Source organism: Megascapheus bottae, chromosome 15, assembly GCF_031878675.1.
Source record: "Megascapheus bottae isolate mThoBot1 chromosome 15, mThoBot2.hap1, whole genome shotgun sequence".
Lineage (NCBI taxonomy): Eukaryota > Metazoa > Chordata > Mammalia > Rodentia > Geomyidae > Megascapheus > Megascapheus bottae.
Window position 1 is genome coordinate 57,228,013 of NC_143523.1, and position 15,091 is coordinate 57,243,103.

The 15,091-nt window shown below is 42.3% G+C and overlaps 1 pseudogene; it reads right to left on the reverse strand.

Annotated features, from left to right (window-relative positions):
* Window positions 1–7,836: 7,836 nt before the first annotated feature.
* Window positions 7,837–8,681, reverse strand: LOC150054420 (large ribosomal subunit protein eL27 pseudogene; annotated as a pseudogene).
* Between the last annotated feature and the right edge of the window lie 6,410 nt (window positions 8,682–15,091).

Genomic DNA, 15,091 nt, shown 5'->3' on the forward strand with positions numbered 1-15,091 from the left:
GGGGCAACATTGCCTTAGGAGCAGTTTAATGATACCTCAAGCTTGTGGGTAATCCAAAGACACTTCAGGACCTTGATTTGGAGCTGTGCTTGCCTAGGGCTAAGCTTTAGCTGTGCTCTGGCCTTCTGCTCTGACTCTCTCTCTCTACACTACCAATTATTGGTGCTGATATTTTTACAGTTGGGATTAAAGCTGCTTGGGATTAGCAGAGCCCTTGGGGGGCTGTGTTGGGGACTGGGGAGCGAGCCAGGGAGAGATGAAGGAACTCTGCAGCTGTTGGTGTGTTCCAATGATAACTGAAGCTTCCTATGAAGCTTCCTATGGCCTCCTGTAGCCCAGTCCTATTTCATTGGACTTCTGGCCTGTCAGTGTCTTAGGTCTGTCTCCATGTGTAGCTCATGCAGCTGACTTACTAATCAGCTCAGTCTGCTTGGAGTCCTCGTAGTCGGGAAAAACAAAATGACTCAAAATCTGGCCTCAGTTCCCCCTTTTGGCCTGTGTTTACCCTTGATATCTCATGATACTCCATCTCACTTAAAAAAGAAAAGGATGGATGTGAGGAGAAGAATGTGATATACTCTGCTCTGTGGGCATTCTTACAGTTCCAGAAAGTTGCTATGAAGTAAAGGCAGGGACTTGGTGACCATTGTATAGAGAATGACTCCAAGGCCCATACATCCTCTTCAAGACCTTAGACGAGCTCCTCAGCAGCAGGGCTAATAGAAGGCTTCCTGAATATGGCCAATGATCGACTTGTTGTTGAAGTCAAAGTCTGCAATCTTGGTGTTGACTCCATCATCCAAAACCAGTCACTCTGGCTTTAGGTCTCTATGGACAATACCCTCCAGTGAGAGTATTGCTCAGTAGATTGGTGTGTGGGGGGGTGTCTCAGCCCCTCTTTCCCTTTTGAGGCATTGCTGCTCTAAGGAAGTGCTGAGTTCTCCTCTCCACTCCCCGGTGGTGGGGCACTAGCTGTGGTGCCACGTATCCACAAGAGTTTCAACTGTGTGTGAGCTCATTCAAAGTCTTGCAACGTGGCGTGATCTAGAATAGGCTCTAACCAGTAATGGAGCTCTGGTGCTTCTCTCATTAATGGCCTCAGAGTCATTTTGGTCCCAGGAAGGCAGGTGCCAACCTTACCTCATGTTAGTAATATTCTTTGTATGCAGTTACTGGCATGTAAAGGGCCCAAGCCCCAGAGATGGCCCTTCCCTGTAGTGAACTATTAACTACTTTACCAGCAGGAATCCTACTAATTGACAAGCCTAACAAATGACTTTGAGTTCAGGAGCAGAGAGCTCAGGGCAGAGCTTAGGGGTCGAGGGGAGAAGCTCATAGGGGTTAAATCCATGTCCCTTTTCAGTGGAGATTGTTCAAGCACAGACCAAGGTTTGACTTGGGTGTAGGATCCTTTAGAGTGGAGAATAAATGTAGTGCTCAGTAATTGGCCAGGATTCTTGTAAGGAAGCCCTCACAAGAATCTAGAACACTGTGTTGGCTGTGGCGAGCGAGCGGCTAGCACATGTGGAGCTTTGTACTTGATGTTCTTACTGCCCTCTAGTGGTATATCTTGTCTGTGTTAATGCTCAAGCCAGATACTGGCCAAGGCTTTAATGTGGTCCTCTATGTTAGAAGTCTAAGGCTCAGGAATGAGGGCCGAGGCTTCTCTGCATCATGGAGGCCTACTGTGGGTCCAGTAATTCGGATGTTGAGGAAGGGCACTGTGGCTCAAGCGGTAGAGCACTAGCCCCAAGTAAAAAGTTAAGCAGATATGCAATGCCCTGAGTTCTTGCTCCAGGACTGGCAGGCACATGCACATGCAAGCATGTGTACACATGCACACGCACACGCACACTCACACACAGAGATGTTGACTGCTAATTGTTGGAAGGACTTCTGTCCTTTTAGGTCAGAGGGAATTAGGATGGTGGGGAGAAAAAATGAAAAAGAAAACTATAGTGACAATACCTCTGTTAACATATACTTCTAACATTATTTTGACTCACAGCTGACTTCAAAATGGAGTTCAGTTGGAATTTTCAGTGTTAAAATTGTAAATTTGGTTGATTGTGTTTTTTTCACTTGGACTTTAATTGGAAAGTTTTTGGTGTAGAACTCACTCAAAATATGTCTGTCATTCTACCTGTCACTCTAACTCTCCATGGTTCTACAAGTTGAGATTGAATGCACTTTCCAGGTCCCATGAGAGAAAGAACCATGTCTAGTCTATTCACTAACCCATAATCCCAGGGCTAAAAACACCCTTGGTCATATAGTAGGTTCTCAATAAATGTCAGTTGGATGAATACTTTTCATATTGCTTTGTTTGAGATTTCTAAAACAATCTGTACAGCATCTGAGTTTCTCGCAGTATTACATATGTATTCTCTCTCTCTCTCTCTCTCTCTCTCTCTCTCTCTCTCTCTCTCTCTCTCTCTCTCTCCACATCCCTCCTTGCCCTCCCCTTCCCACTCTTGCCCAGGCTGGTTCAGTATCTGTGATTGTAGGAACATGCCATTGTCTCAGACTACATTTTTTTTTGCCAGTCCTGGGGCTTGAACTCAGGGCCTAGGCACTGTCCTTGGATACTTTTTGCTCAAGACTAGTGCTCTGCCACTTGAGTCACAGTACCACTTCCAGCCTTTTCTGTGTATGTGGTACTGAGGGATCTAACCCAGGGCTTTGTGCATGCTAGGCGAGCACTCTACCACTAGGCCACACTCCTGGACTTACATATTTTTTTTAAAACTAGCAACTCATTTATTTAGCATCAAGAAAAAGAAATGAAGACAATGCATGCATGTGTGGCTATGTGTGCAGTGATATTAGGAAACCTTAAGTTTTATCTACAAGTAATTTTTGATAAGAGACTAAAATGTTTATACATAAGATATGTATATATGATATACAGTCCCTATACCAGATGTGTCAGAGAAGTCAGTCTCTGTATGTGTAACCAAGACATTTGAAGCACTTCCAGAGAAACAAGCTATATGCCAACCACCAGACCTATAATTCTAGCTGCTCAAAGGGCTGAGATCTGAAGATCCCACATCAAAGCCAGCTTGGGCAAGAAAGAACATGAGATTTGTTTCTCCAGTTAACCACCAAAAAGCTGAAGTGTGGAAGGGAAGGGGTGACGTTGTCCAGAAAGAAATATACTCTTTACCTAATTTATGTAACTATAACCTTTCTGTGCATCACACTTAGAATAACAAATTCTTTTAAGTTTTCAAAGCAGTTAACCAAAACCAGAATATCTGATCAGAAAAACAATTCTTACTTAGTGGATGCCCTACTACTACATCCATGCCTCTAGCTCTGAGAAAAACTAATTTTCATAACAGGATGTGGCTTAATTAAAATGGCAGTACTTGAGTCAAAAAACTACTTTGACAGACAAGAGTCATAATTTCTATACTGGATATATTTTGGAGTGCTCAATCTCACAATATACTGGACAATGTGATAGAAATATGTATGTTAAAAATGAACCATAGAACTTGTGAGTGGAGATAAAAGGCATAAACTGGTAGAGAGAGGGAGGAGCAAAGAAAAAGGTGCCATTGTCTAAAAAGAAATGTATTCTTTACCTGACTTATGTAATTGTAACTCCTCTGTACATCACCTTTATAATAACAGTATAAGTTTTTTTAATTTTTTTTCAGTCTTGGGCCTTGAACTCAGGGCCTGAGCCCTGTCCTTGGTCTTTCTCAAGGCTAGAGCTCTACCACTTGAGCCACAGCACCACTTCCAGCTTTGTCCTATATATGTGATACCAAGGAGTCGAACCCAGGACTTCATGCATGCTAAACAAGCACTCTACCACTAGGCCAAACTCACGGCCCCAGTGTAAGTTTCTTTAAGAAAAAAAAAAAGCTAAAAATTGAGCTGTGGATCAAGGAGTAGAGCACCAGCAATGAGTGAAAAAAAAAAAGCTAAGGGATAGTTCCCAGGCTCTGAGTTCAAGACCCAGTACAGAGAATGACAACAAAGAGTCTTTTCCTTCCTGAGTGTCAGTGGCTCATGCTTGTTATCCCAGCTACTCAGGAGGCTCAGCTCCACTTTTGGCCTTTTGGTGGTTAAATGGAAATAGTCCCATGGATTTTTCTTCTCCGTCTGGCCTTGAACCACTATCCTCAGATGTCATCCTCCTGAGCAGCTGGGATTACAGGAGTGAGTCACGAGTACTCAGCTTAGTCAAATACTTTAGGATCCTGAAATTATCTAATATAGAGGGAAAACAAGCATACTTTTATTTAAAAAAAAAAAAACTTCTTTAGATCCCTCAAGTAGACCCTGCTACGTCCTATCCCTTGTGTATTTGAAAATAAGCTACAGAACAGGGAGTTTGGCCTAGTGGTAGAGTGCTTGCCTAGCATGCATGAAGACCCGGGTTCGATTCCTCGGTACCATATACATAGAAAAAAGCCAGAAGTGGTGCTGAGGCTCAAGTGGTAGAGCTCTAGCCTTGAGAAAGCCCAAGGACAGTGCTCAGGCCCTGAGCCCACGCCCAGGACTGACAAAAAAAAAAAGAAAATAATCTGCAGACATGCGTTTCTGTCACCTGATATACACCAGTATATATTTCTTCCAAAAAAAGCACTGATCTACAGGACTGTAGTTCAAGTCAAAAAACAAACAATAATTAGAACTCACAATCTACATACCCTGAATTTTGCCACATGTTGTAACAGTCTTTTTTTTCCTCTTTGTATGACACCCCCTCACCATCTGCAGCAGACTCAAACTCAGTATTCTGACACTTTGGCTCATTGGCTGCTGCTCTATTACCTGAGCCATACCTCCAACTCCTTTTTTATATTTTTGTTAAATATCTAGTCTCTTCCAATCTAGGAAAATTCTTGGTTTTTCCTTTTCTGTCACTGATTAGTTTTAAAGAATAAATGCTTTATATTGTGCAGGATAATTTTTCAACTAGGTCCATTCAAGCAAACCTTGTCATGCTTTCTTAGTACTAAATATTTAATTTTCTCATGCTTGAACCAGGGCTTCAATCCATTGCTTGGCCTTTTCACTCATGGTTGGTACTCTACTACATAAGCCACACTTCCAGCCTGACTTTTTTTTTTACCTTTCTTTTTTTTATTTTTTTAAAGAATTAACGTTGATTTTTACATCATATTTTAAATGACAAGTTTAACATACAAGTGTTCAAGGAAGGAATCTCTATTTACAATCACTGGGACTTAGTATTTGGAACTTAATCACAATTAGGCTAAGGGTTTGTATGTCATAGAAACATTAATTTATGAAATAAAACATGTCTATAGAGTCATAGGTTTTTATGTCTATATAGTTATGTTTATATTTCCATTACCATGTTCATAGCTTTGGGTATGCAGTTATTGAGTCCTCGCTCTTGTACACTTTGGATTTAATAGCCACATATTAAGGATACCATGCGCCTTTTGTTCCTCAGGTCTTGACTTGTCTCACTCAACATGATTCGCTCTAGATTCATCCACTTCCCTGCGAATGCCATTATTTTATCTTGTCTGTTGGCTATGTAGAATTGCATCGTGTATATATACCGCATTTTCTGTATCCATTCATCTGCAGTAGGGCATCTGGCTTGTTTCCATCGCCTGGCTATTGTGAATAGTGCAGAGATGAACATAGCTGAGCAGGTGTCTTTATAATATCCTGGGTCATGTTGTTCAGGATAGATGCCCAGAAGTGGTATGGCGGGATCGTAGGGAAGGTCTATTTTCAGTTCTTTAAGAAACCTCCACACTGCTTTCCAGAGTGGCTGAACTAGTTTACATTCCCACCAGCAGTGTAGTAGGGTTCCTTTTTCTCCACAACCCCGCCAGCATCTGTCATTGTCTGAGTTCAAAATCTTGGCCATTCTTGTTGGGGTAAGGTGGTATCTTAGGGTTGTTTTTATTTGAATTTCCTTTATCACCAGAGATGATGAAAATTTTCTCATTTGCTTTTCTGCCATTTTAATCTCTTCTTCTAAGTCTCTCTTTAGTTCCCTTGCCCATTTAGTGAATGGTTTATTGGGTTTTGGGGGGATTCGTTTCTTGAGTTCCCTGTAGATACTGGATATTAAGCATTTGTCAGATGTATTGTTGGTGAATATCTTTTCCCAATTGGTTGGCTGTCTCTCTACTTTTGTGACTATGCTTTTATCTGTGCAGAAACTTTTTATTTTTAGGTAGTCCCATTTATCGAGTCTCTCTCCAATCTGTTGTGACCCTGGGATTCTGTTCAGGAATCTTTTGCCTGTGCCTATGAGTTCCAGTGTCTCTCCTACTTTATCATGTAGCAGTTTCATGGTTTCCAGTCTGAGGATCTTGGATCCACTTTGAGTTAATGCTTCTGCATGGCGAAAGGCTAGGGTCAATTTTTAGTTTTCTGCATGTGGCTGTCCAGTTTTGCCAGCACCAATAATTGAATAGGCTGTGTTTGTTCCACTGTATATCTTTGGCTCATTTGTCAAATACAAGTTGCCTATAGGTATGTGGTGGTTCTATTTCTGGGTCTTCTATTTTGTTCCACTGATCTTCTGGTCTGTTTTTGTGCCAGTACCAAGCAGTTTTTGTTACTATGGCTCTATAGTAGAGTTTGAAGTCTGGTATTGTAATACCACCAGCATTGCTCTTTTTGCCTAGCATTGTTTTGGCTATTCTAGGTCTTTTCTTGTTCCATATGAACCTTTGGATTATATCTTCTGTTTCCATAAAGAATGTCTTTGGGATTTTGATGGGGATTGCATTGAATTTGTATATCAATTTTGGCAGTATAGCCATTTTCACTATGTTGGTTCTCCCTAGCCATGAGCATGGGATGTCTTTCCATTTCCTAGTGTCCTCTTTAATTTCTTTCATTAGGCTTTTATAGTTTTCATTGAATAATTCCTTTACTTCTTTGGTTAAGTATATTCCTAAGTATTTTATTTTTGGGGGGGCTATTGCGAATGGGGTCATTTTCTTGATTTGGCCTTCTGTTTGTGTATTGTTGGTGTACAAGAAGGCTACTGACTTCTGAAGGTTAATTTGTATCCTGCCACTTTGCTAAAGTAGTTTATTAATTCTAGAATTTTGGGAGTGGAGTTTGTTGGGTCACTCAAGTAGAGGATCATGTCATCTGCAAATAGGGATAGTTTAATTGCTTCTTTCCCTATGTGGATCCCTTTGATGTCCTTTTCTTGCCTTATTGCTCTGGCTAAGGTTCCAGCACTATATTGAAGAGAAGTGGAGAGAGTGGGCATCCCTGTCTAGTTCCTGATTTTAAGGTGAATGGTTCTAGTCTTTCACCATTTAGTATAATACTGGCTGTAGGTTTTTCATATATGGCTTTCAGTATTTTGAGGAATGTACCTCTTATTCCTATTTTTTCTAGTGCTTTCAACATGAATGGATGTTGTATTTTGTCAAATGCCTTCTCCGAGTCCAGAGAAATTATCATATGATTCTTATCCTTAGCTCTATTGATGTGATGGATTACATTGATTGATTTGCGAATGTTAAACCAGCCTTGCATCTGTGGGATGAAGCCTACTTGATCATAGTGTATGATTTTTTAAATTTGTTTCTGGATTCTGTTGCCAGGCTGACTTTTTTTGCTGGTTAATTGGAAATCGTCTCACAGACTTTTCTGCTGAGTGGGTTTTAATCCCCCATGTCTCCGCCTTCAGAGTAGCTAGGATTGTAGAGGTGAGTCAGTATTGCCCAGCTCCAGTGCTCTTTTCATTTTACCTTAGTAAGGCCACATGGTGAGGTGAACTTTGATGACCCATCATTTTGTTTGAGTTCATTCATTCACAAGTTTACAATTGATTAGTAGCTTTTTTTTAAATTTCCCCCCTATTTATAATGATGGAAACAAACAAAGGCCATCTAAAACAGAAGCTTCTGGAAGAACCACTTGTTCTTGCCAGTCTTGTATCTCTCAAACTTGACCTTGGCCTCCCGTCAGGCCTTGCGGTTTATGAGCTGGGTCTCTGAAGACATCCTTATTGACCACAGTTTTGTCCAAGGGTATATCCACAGAGTGCCTTGTGGGCATACAGTGATTGTAGTTATAAACCTTCACAAAGGATTTGATCTTTGACCTTGCCCATGTTAGCTGTCACTTTTCAGGGATAGCGATCAATTCCAGCCACCAAAAGCATGGCTGTAAGGGTGATCTGAGGTGCCATCACCAATGTTCCTCATGATGAGGTTTTGCATCTGGATTAACGTCCAGCCAGGACCATCACCTCTTGCTGGATTTCATGAACTTGCCCATTTCCAGCACATGGAACCCAGATCACTGACAGTGGCAGATTAGAAGTCCCTCCACTCCCATCTACTCACCGACCTGATTATGGTTTGTGGGGATAGTCTCTGATATAACACAGACTCCAGATGCCTGCTCAACTGTGCAAGTTAACTCTGTTTATTATGACAGGGCAAATCTAAAAGTGGGAAAAACCTGATAACATACAAAACACAAAAGACATATAAAACTGATAAACTGAAGAAAATCTATATTTGAGATGGCATATCAATTTCTGGTATTTCATAATATAGTTATATAAGACATTAGCATTAGAACAAGGTTGAAGAGTGTATGAGAACACTCTATTTTTACCAAACGTTCTAGCAAATATATACTTTTATTACTTCATAGAAGTTTCTGAAATTTATTTCACAACATAGAGCTATCAATTATTACTTGTTTCCTAAAGACATTTCTGACAACATAAAACATGATTTACAATATTATAAAAGTTTCAGATTAAATTTTCTAATTTGATATTTCCCTAAAGTTTGACATTGTCCAGGGGCCAAGAGTGTGGCCTAGTGGGAGAGTGTTCACCTAACATGCACGAAGACCTGGGTTCAATTCCTCAGTACTACATACACAGCAAAGAAGTGATGGTGTGGCTCAAATGGTAGAGATCTAGCCTTGAGAAAAGCCCAAGGACAGTGCTCAGGCCGGCAGCAAACCAGGGTTCGCAGATTGGGATTCCTGAAATAGGGGCAAGGACTAGGAAAAATTAAAAGAGAGACAAACAGATGGAGTTCGGGAGGACTACAGCCCAAGTCAGCAGTCCAAGAAGGCTGTGAGCTCCAGACTGCCGCCTAAGACTGTCCTGTTTATTTTAAGTTCCAACCTTAAATACTCTTCTTAAAACTAGGGAACTGCCAGAGGCTACAAAATAGTAAACAAGTCACATATAGGATAAATGAGAAAGGGTTAACATTGCTTAAGTCATCCTGATAAGAACTGATTGACATTGCTTAAAATTATCCTGATAAGAGTTACTTCCTTGTGTATACAGTTGTGTAGGTCCAAGGTCAGGTCCAAGGTCATTGACCCCACACTCGGTCCCCAACATCTCCCCCGTCTTTCTTTTAAAAGATGTGGACTTGCTTGTCTTAGGTTGGGTGGATCGCTGACTCTGCCTTACTCGTCATGGGGAACTTCTTCAGATCAAGCTGAAGGCCCTGTCTTAGGTTGGTCAGAGAGCATCCCTTCTTATCCCATCCTTGACTGTGATTCCTCTGGGGGGGGGGGAATTCATCCATCTGGGGCTTAGATCTGCGGAGTTGTTCGATTGGTGACTGTTGCAGATGTGACCATTGGACGGGTACTGGCCATAGGTGTTGATTTGTTCCCAGCCATATCTTCAGTTGTCACTTTACTTGGAGTAGAAACAACAGGAGTTGGCTTGATATTGGCTGTTGGTGGATCTGAAGTGCTGGCAATTCCTCGTTCTTCAGAAGCTGCAGTAGTTTTCAACGTGATCTGTCTCTGCTGTTCTGGGACCTTACTGGTAGGTTCTTGAGGCTCTTTTCTCTGCTCTAAGTGCCTCCCTTGATGCTCTCGGAGTTCTCTCTCCAATCTACTGATTCGACCTTCTTAATGGGACTTAAGAGCTGTCATATGAACATCAAGTTCATTTTTTTTTATCTAATGTTCCATTCTCCCCCCTCTTTAAAACAATGCAATAATTCAAACCTAAATGATTTTCTTGATTAAACCTTGAACATGTTCACTCATTCACACACATTCATACTCAAAGATTTTAAAGTGCACAAAATTAATATTGGCCGTTCATTTTCCGGAAGTTTGTGTCAAGAGAGCTTTGCCAATTTTACTCTTGCAGGTGAGAACCAGGTTCAAAACAAAACTTTAGAAAAACCATAAGGATCCATATTTAAAACTGGTACCAATTTCAAAGACAAAACTGGACAAGAAAAAATATGTAACACGAACAAGACAAAGAAACAGAGACTTTTACACTTAACACAAAAGCATGAATTCAGGTCTTTTCCCCATTACTGGATGAATTACTGGAGGGTTGGGGGTGAAGGTCCAGTGAGTCGCTGCTTGGATGACCACTGTCACTCTCCACAATCTGAACATAGCGTTCGGGCAGCCAGCGGGCATCATTTTCTTCCTGTGAGAAAACACATACATGCCCTCTACCCCAGGTTAGAACAGGATCTGGTCCGTGCCAAGCACCAGTTATGGGATCCTTCCATTTTACTAAGGCAAAAGCACGCTGCTCTTTTTTCCCAGAATCGCTGAGCAGCAGATAAATTATTTGAATCCAGATTCAAAAAATTTAAAACAAATAAAGCATGATTAAGTATATTCACAGGGGTAGCGGGATATGACTCTCCTTTCTGTATTTTAGCAATTTGATGTTTTAATAATCCATTAGCTCTCTCCACAATGCCTTGACCTTGAGGATTGTAAGGAATGCCTGTAACATGAGTGATATTATAAGAATGGCAGAAGGATTGAAATGCTCGGCCTGCATAGCCAGGGCCATTATCTGTTTTTATTTGCGAGGGAATCCCCATCACAGCAAAACATCGAATGCAGTGAGAAATACAATGTTTAGTAGCTTCCCCAGCAAGGGGGGTGGCCAGGATAAAATTAGAATAAGTATCTACAGTAACATGAACATATTGTAATCGGCCAAATGATGGAACATGCGTGACATCCATCTGCCAAATGTGATTAGAAAGCAGTCCTCGTGGATTTATACCTAAATGAGGAGCTGGTGAGAAGGGCACACAGTTGGAGCAAGTTTTAACTATCTGACGTGCCGTTTCTCTAGATAATTTAAACTGTCGGCTCAAGGCTCGGCTGTTTTGATGGTGGATGGCATGTGACTGCTTAGCAAGTTCAACTTGAGTTAAATAAACTCTGGTGGAAGAATCAGTAACTGCGTTACCCTCACTTAAAGGGCCAGGAAGATTAGTGTGAGCTCGAACGAAGCCAAAAAAACAGGGGTGGTTGCGAGAACAAAGCAAAGTTTGTACTTGGCGAAACTGGGTCTGGATATTGGAGTTAGTAGTTCCAATAAAGGGAACAGTTTCTATGACTTGAAGAGCATGAATTACATATTGACTGTCTGAGTACAAGTTAAAGGGCTCGTCTTGTAACAGGACGAGTGCTTGTAAAACAGCCTCTAATTCTACCTTTTGGGCGGAGGAAATACCCGTAACCCAAGATTGAGTTTTCCCATTAATGGTCAAAGCAGCCTTTCCATTAGAGGATCCATCTGTAAATACTAAAACGGCAGAAGATAAAGGCGAGGCCCGTACTATGGAAGGAAATAGAAACGTATGACACGCAGCAAATTGGAGAAGTTTGTTAGACGGGTAGTGATGCAAAATTTTTCCTGTATAATTGGCCCAAGCAATGGCCCAAGAATCGCAATGGGCGAATAGCCAATCTTGTTGTTGTAGATTATATGGGACACAGATAAAATGAGGTTCCTGACCTAAATATTTACGGGAATCCACTCGGCACATATGTATCAGATTAGCTACCAATTCGTAGCAGGGGGTCAGCACTTTGCCGGATGTTGATGGTAGATAAAGCCATAAAAGTGGGCCATCCTGCCACAATACAGCAGTTGGGGAGTGAGAAGTAGCTAAAATGTAAACTCCCCATGGTTTAGAGTAGTCACAATAGGTCACTTGTTGCTGGGAAATTGCCTTTTCTACGATTTGGATGGCCCTCCTGGCGTCGGGATTTAAATTGCGCAAGGATGTAGGGTTGCTATCTCCTTTTAAGAGATCAAAGAGGGGTTTTAACTCTCCTGTGGACAGCTTTAAATAAGGCCGAAGCCAATTTATATCTCCTAAAAATTGCTGAAAATCATGAAGAGTTTTTAAGTGTGAAGTTTTTAATTGTATTTTTTGGCTTTTAAAATAGTGTGGGCCTAATATGTGGCCTAAATACATAAAAGGGGGGTGTTCCTGAACCTTTTCAGCTGCTATTATAAGGCCAAAGAGGCTCAGATCTTGCTTTAGTTGTCCAAAGGCTTGTCGTACGACGATAGGGTCAGAACAAGCCAACAAGATGTCGTCCATATAATGAACAATATAAACAGAAGAGAATTTTTCACGAGTGGAAGAAATGGCTCTAGCTACAAAACTTTGACATAAAGTTGGGCTATTTGCCATGCCCTGTGGGAGCACAAGCCAATGATATCGCTTCCTGGGTTCTTTAAAATTAACAGAGGGGCCGCTGAAGGCAAAGCGCTTACAGTCTTGAGGTGCCAGGGGTATAGTATAGAAACAATCCTTCAAATCTATAATCTTATAAGTATCCTTTGGGATTGCCATGGGTGAAGGCAAGCCAGGCTGTAGGGCCCCCATCAGTTCCATAGTTGCATTTACCTTTCTCAGATCCTGTAACAGCCTCCATTTACCTGACTTTTTCTTTATAACAAAAATTGGAGAATTCCATGGAGAGTTAGAAGGGGCCACATGTCCCAAGTCCAGCTGTTCCTGTACCAGCTGCTGTACTGCAATGATCTTTTCTAGAGAGAGAGGCCACTGTTCGACCCATACCGGTTCTTCAGAGAGCCAATTTATGGGATCAGCATGAGGGGCAGGACAAACAACAGGCCCCGTTAAAGAATACCCTAATCCTTGTCTCGGGGGGGTGAGACTGGGGTTGGAGTGACTCTGGCTCCCCCTGTGCTGCTCGGCCTAGTCCCCTAAAGGGGAGGAGGCCTTGATCAAGTAACTGCTTAGTGACCGCAGCACTAGGACTAAACATATACACTCCCATTTTTTCGATGATATCACGACCCCATAAATTAATTGGCAGATGATCCAGGACAAATGGCTGACAACGACCAGAGTGCCCTTCTTTATCTCTCCAAACAAGGATCGCACTGCTCTGCTGTGGGTCAGTTGCTTGCCCAATCCCCTGTAGGGAAGTCATAGAGGTTGTCAGGGGCCATTGGGCTGGCCAGTGCTTTTTAGATATTACAGACACATCCGCTCCTGTGTCTTAATATTCCTTTAAAGGATTTTTCTTGTATAAATATAGTCATCTCAGGCCTCTCTTGTTTTATGCTTTGTACCCAATAGATATCAGAGGATCCAAATCCTCTCTGTCCGCATGGGGCAGAAGAATTAGTCTCCCCGTGAGGTAAAGGCACAAGTATTAGTTGTGCTAATTTTTGACCGGCAGGGATCGATACCACGTGTTTCGGGGCAGAGGCCATAACTTTGATTTCTCCAGTAAAATCCTGGTCAATTTTGCTAAGTGTAATCTGTATCCCTTTAAGAGCTGAGCTACTTAGCCCTAACAGCAATCCAGCCACTCCCGGGGGAAGGGGACCGAAGACCCCCGTGGGGAGAGCTTGTGTCCCCATCTCTGGGGTCAATACTGAGCAGGTGGAGGAACAGAGGTCCAATCCTGCGCTGCCTGGGGTGGCACGGAAGAGGCTGGAGACTGATCTTGGGGGGTTGTTAGAAGATGCACTTGTGGCCGAGAAGAGGGAGGGACTGCCCCATGGTTTTGCGGGGCCAGAGGCTGGCCCCTTCTCCAGTTTCCCGAAAACGGGTGGCCATTGCGATTTGTTGCTGACTTGCAATCTTTAGCCCAGTGCTTCCCTTTACCACAGCGTGGACATGTGCCAGGTGATTTTTCTCTCTTTAACCTGGCCTGGCGTGGACATTGTGTCATCCAATGTCCTATTTGTCCACAAAAGAAGCAACTCCCCGGGGGGCTAGCATCCTGAGAATGCCGCTGACCTCTATATTTTAGAAATTCAGTAATAGTCTTTCCTTGAGGAGCGGTGGCTAAAGTAAGGCCTTGTACATGGGAGGGTCCAATGTCAGCACACAGTGAAATAAAGTCCGTGATTCCTCCCTTATTCCTATGGGGTCTGATAGCCGCCTGACAGGCGGTGTTGGCATTTTCATAGGCTATGTGTCTAACGATAATCTTCCTTGCGTTCTCATCTTGTACTAGGCAGTCTGCAGTCTCCATTAATTGAGACAAAAATTCTAGATAAGGTTCATTCGGTCCCTGTTTAACTTCTACTAAATTTTTTGTACGATTGGAATTGCGTAACCTTTTCCAAGCCTCTTTCGCCGCAGCATTTATTTGTGAACAGGCTTCCTTTGCATAACCCAATTGATCTTCGGTGTTTTTATAGGTTCCCTCTCCTAACAACTGATCAAAAGTGTAAGGCAGGTTATTTGTTTCAATTTTAGCCCGACACTGTGCAGTGAACTCTGTCTCCCATAATAAGTACTCTCCTGCACTAAGGCATGCTCTGGCAAGCCGCTTCCAGTCATTTGGGCATACAATACCAGCACACGCGGCCTCCAATATTACTTGAGTAAAAGGGGCAGTTGGCCCATATTGGGAGCAGGCACTCTTTAAATCCTGTAATAGTTTAACAGGAACAGGTTGATGGTATACTTGTTCATCATGATCAACTAAACTAGGGAAGCATCGAGGCCCTGAAATATCTTCCGTCTCTCTAGCAGCCTGAGTCAGGTTTAATTGCGATGCACTGTGCCAGGTTGTAGTGCCTGTTAAAAGGGACTTGTTGCTAGGGCCTTTAGGCTTGCCTAAAGGTTGAAAAAGAGATTGGGGCTGCAGCCGGAGGTGGTGGGTGTGAGGGGTAAGGTTTAGAATCAGACACCATAGTGGCCTGAGGATCATATTTCTTTCCTACTTCTGGGGGGGCTCTGCTCTATCCCCATTTTAGATAGTAGATGTAGGATTTCTTCTAACCTCTTTTCTATCGTAGCTATCCGGTCCTCCATTGGCTCATCATAACTTTCCTCCTTGATATTCA